Source organism: Heterocephalus glaber, unplaced genomic scaffold (genome assembly GCF_053883595.1).
Source record: "Heterocephalus glaber isolate CG9 unplaced genomic scaffold, H.glaber_assembly_v1.0 deba00000470, whole genome shotgun sequence".
Taxonomy (NCBI): domain Eukaryota; kingdom Metazoa; phylum Chordata; class Mammalia; order Rodentia; family Bathyergidae; genus Heterocephalus; species Heterocephalus glaber.
This window is the reverse complement of record NW_028258145.1, coordinates 14601489-14606015: the sequence shown is the minus strand read 5'-3', so window position 1 is coordinate 14606015 and position 4527 is coordinate 14601489. Positions and strand designations below refer to the sequence as shown.

Here is a 4527-nt window from a genome sequence, read left to right as displayed (position 1 = left end):
AACAACAACAACAACAACAACAAAACCACATAAATTTAGGAAGCTTTTATTGATCTGTGACTCAGAAATATCCTTCCTGAGAATAATGTATTTGTAATTGTGTTTATTACCTGAGAGAGCAATCTCAGAATATGCAGTAAATATGAAAACAATGGATTCCTAGCTTCTTTTGTTCATAATATTTTAAAAGAAATACATGTCACCTCAGTGATAAAGCTCTAACTAAATGCAATAAAGCAACTAAAACTTGAATATTTAGAAAATGCAAGTTTATATCTTGTTATATAAAATATAATTGCATTTGAAATATAAAAATTTATCAAGATCTATTTGATAGTAATACAGTGATACTGAATCACTGCAGCCAAGAGATACAGATCTAAATGTCTAACTAAGTAACTGAACTATATAGCTTCTGAAAACCAACATTTTAAAATGCTAAAAGTAGGGAATAAACCTGAAAAATATTTAGTTATGTTACCATCATCAACTTGAACACAAACATCTATTGTAAAGTATCCTATTCTGGGAAGGTTCCTTCAGTTGTGAGCTTTATGTATGATCATCTCCTCATTCTGTTTGGACTGCATCAATGCCCTTGGATGTTTTCTGAAATGATTTATCATTTGTGATACTGTGAACAACACTTGTAATAGCAGAGTCACCAAAGTACCAGCAACTGGGCTCCCCACGAATCTTGACTGCTCTGACTCCTAGCTGCAATATTATATTTCTATCTCTCAAGTTTGTGGTTTTCAATGAAAAGTCAAAGCAATTCTTGTCTAAGAGGTGTTAAAATCTGAGACACAAATCTGGTGATTCTGCTGGCCTTTAAGGGAAGGAAGTATTGGTGGCAGCAGGGATGCACCTGGGTCCCAAGGCTAGCTGTGATCCCTTCCTCACACCCTGTGCAGAGGCTGGGGAGGGAAAGCTGGAGGGGGACTTTCAGGAGCCAGCACTCCTGTGATTTTCCCATGTCTCAGCTGCCACAGCTGCAACCACTGAAAGACTGCTGAGTGTGCAAGCAGGGGAGCTGCTGGGTTCTCCCAGGCTGCTCTGGAAGGGTTCTGGGATAGGGAGGATGGGCTGGCTTTACAGAAGATACCATGATCCCTGAGCGCACAAATGCTTCCTGCAGGGGCTTCAGGGCCATGTGGTCTTTGTGAAATCTCTGTCTTTGTAATATCATGTTGGTCATTATGCAGTGTTCACTGTCCTGGGACCATTACCTTTTTAGAACTCTAGGTGAACTCTTAGTCTTTTGTTCTTAATAGCTGGATGATCTATTAAGAGGAATCATTTGAGTTTTGTACAGAATCTTGCCTGGTAATGGGTAGAAAAAGATCAGCTTCATGAATCCAGGTGAAGAGGTTCAGTCCAGGCCTTAGGGCCCCAAACCAAATAGCTTCTATGTTACAAATCTATTAGATGGCAAGCCAACTCCACAATAAACAAAGCACAGAAGCTTCATCCTAGCAACAATGGGATCGCAGAAGTGATAATTTTCCTTTAGGGAACAGAGCTGAGAACTTTCACAGTGTCTCTTCTCCTGGCTACTCTCAGCTTGGTCCTCAGCAACAGGTGCTGAGCATTTTCCTTCCCCTAATCCCCTGCCAGGAAGAGCCATGGACAGGGTCTGTGGTTTCCCCCAGGTCCTCAGCCCCATGAGCCAGGACAGCAGCCACTTCCTCCACAGCCCAGGGTTAGAGCCCAGCAGCTCTCAGCACTACAAGAAAGTCTTCAGCCTTTATGCCCCTTTCCAATCTTCTCCTATTGATTCCAGTGGTTGAAAATCTTTTAAGATCTTCAATTCACTGGCCACACTGCCTCATTTCCTGAAACCACACTTAGCCCTTGGAAAAGGAGGACTTGCTTCATTGCTTTCCTCTGAGTCCTGCTTGTTTCTAACACAGTAGATAAATTATTCCTATAGATCTCTTTTCTCCATCCAATATAAGTTACAAATTCAGGGATGTATATATTTTTAAATGGGCCCATAAACACGTAACATGTCAGTATTAATCATTTCCCTGACCAGCCCCTGCTGATTTGCATGTGCCCAGAGCACAGCCAGCTGCTTGAAGACTTCTTAAGAGGCCGCTGCTCACACCCTGTGAAGAAATCTGTTCCCACTCAGCTCCAGGGGCTCCTGCTGCTCTGGGTCCAAGGTGAGGAAAGATTGAACTGGGAATTTATTCCATTTAGTTTGGTCAGAGTGCCAAGATCTTCTAGGAGGCCCTATTTTATCATGATTGTGTTGATATTTGTTATGTTTCTAATCTCAGGTGCCAGATGTGACATCCAGATGATCCAGTCTCCATCTTCTCTTTCAACATCCATAGGAGACACTGTCACCATCTCTTGTCAGGCGAGTAAGGACATATGTGAATATTTAACTTGGTATCAACAGAAACCAAGGAAAGCTCCTAAACTTCTGATCTATGCTGCACCTAGCTTAGCATCTGGGATCCCAACCAGGTTCAGTGGCAGTGGATCTGGAACAGATTTCACTCTGATTATCAACAGTGTGGAGGCTGAAGATGTTGGAACTTATTATTGTCAGCAGCATCAGAGTTACCCTCCCAGAGTGATACAAGCCATAACATAAACCACCCAGGGAAGCAGAAATGTGAGCCCAGCTGCCCCAGCTGCCACCCCAGATGTTTCCACCTGCTGAGAGCACTGCTCAGATGAAGCCTGGCTTTAGTTTCACTTGGAGGGGTTGGTAGAGGGTGGAGGGAAGCTGCTCTGCACACTAACTCCCTTTCCTCCTCCTCAGCTTCTGTGGCACTGACATCCAAGTACCTGTGCTGATTCAATGGAGGACAAAAGAGTGTCCCTGAGCACTGTGGGTTATGGTGTCATTTTGGATTCACACAGCATCAGAGAAAATATTTCATGTGTTCCAAGCAAGAATTTTTAAAGACTTATGTCATTTTCAGTGTAGATGTAAGTTCACAACAAAATTTATTGTGCAGAAGTGTCCTTTATACTCAACTGCACACATACATAGTCTCTATCCTCAACAGCCAATTACAATTTTGTTGCAGTCAATCAGTGTTAAGTTACACCCAAAGTACACTGTTCATATTGAGGTTCACTCTCTGTGTTGTACGTTTCACCAGCATAAACAAATATGTGATGACATAATCCAACATTCTGGCATGAGACAATGTTGTTTCACTGCCCTTAAAAAACTCTGTATTCTACCTGTTCTTTGTCTTTCTTTTCCCCCATTACCTGCAAGAAAATTGAGATTCAGTGTTTCTATATTTTTTCACTTTGCAGAATGACAAAACCCTGGAATTTACAGCATGGGAGCTTTCAAATACTAATATCAAAATATACTAAGCTATGGAAGACAATAATGAAAAATACTGAATAATATATTTGGCTACTATCAAGACTTAATTTCTTTTATTTTTCCACTAAGTTTATTGGTACATTTTAGGTATACAGTATAGTTACATTCATCGTTGGGATCTTGTAGCTTTACATGATGTATCCTGGTTCTTATTTTTTTCTCCATCTCCCTTCCCTCACTTCAACCCTCCACCCTTCCCTATTTACAGACTTGTTTCCATTTTTTCCTTTTCTCATATATTTTCTTTTTCCCTTCTTTCTTTTTCCCTACCTGTTCCAATTCCCCTACTCCTTTAGACCTTTTATTCCTATTTCACATTATCAATTATACCATTGGAACCTGATTTACACTTTTAGTTTTTCCAACCAGAGAAGCTATTTGGTATTTACAGATGTGTGTCCTATTTATTTCACTTAAGATTATGTCTTCAATGTGCATCCATTTAGCTATAAATGTCTCTAGTTTCTCATTCTTTATAGCTGAGCAGTACTTCATTTTTTAGGAAAACCACACCTTCTTTATCCCATCTCCATTTGATGGGCATTTGGGTTGTTTCCCATTTTTACCTATTACAAACTGTGCCACTATAAACATGAGTGCACATATATCACTGTGGTATGATTCTTTTAATTTTGGGGGGAAGATACCCAGCAGAGGAATAGCTGGGTCAAATGGGACCTCTAATCCTAGTTTTTTGAGGTATCTCCATACTGTCACAGTTGCCCTCAGTTCAGATAAATTTTTCCAATAAAAAGATCCAAAGTATATTTGCATTGAACAGTTTTTCATTTATTGTTAGTTTCCAGAAGCAAGTTAAGCTATCAGATGAGGGATATGTTCACTTTAATAAATACATAGACACTTTCAATGGCAAGAGCAGATATTCTAATGTCAGTGGAGGAACCAAACAGGATACAATTTTTGTGTACATGAATCTTAATAGAGTCTGAAATTGCTAAATAGCCAAGAATTCAAGCACTGGATGCAGTGTCTGGAGGTTGAGACTGTATCCATGTGACTGGAAAGCTCTCTGTGATCACTCAGCAAGTGCTCTGAATGCTAAAGGGTCACCATGTGGCCACATGACTGAATCCAACCTTCGAGGACCAAAGAAATAATCATGGGCCGACAAACACCAGGAAACTTCACTGAATCCATTAAAT

The 4527-nt window shown here is 40.4% G+C and overlaps 1 long non-coding RNA gene across 1 annotated transcript; it reads left to right on the top strand.

Annotated features, from left to right (window-relative positions):
• Positions 1-476: 476 nt before the first annotated feature.
• LOC147829774 (uncharacterized) lies at positions 477-4129 on the top strand. The gene is made up of 2 exons (XR_015448523.1): positions 477-2168; positions 2286-4129. It is a non-coding gene; the product is annotated as an uncharacterized LOC147829774 (long non-coding RNA).
• The last annotated feature ends 398 nt before the right edge of the window (positions 4130-4527 follow it).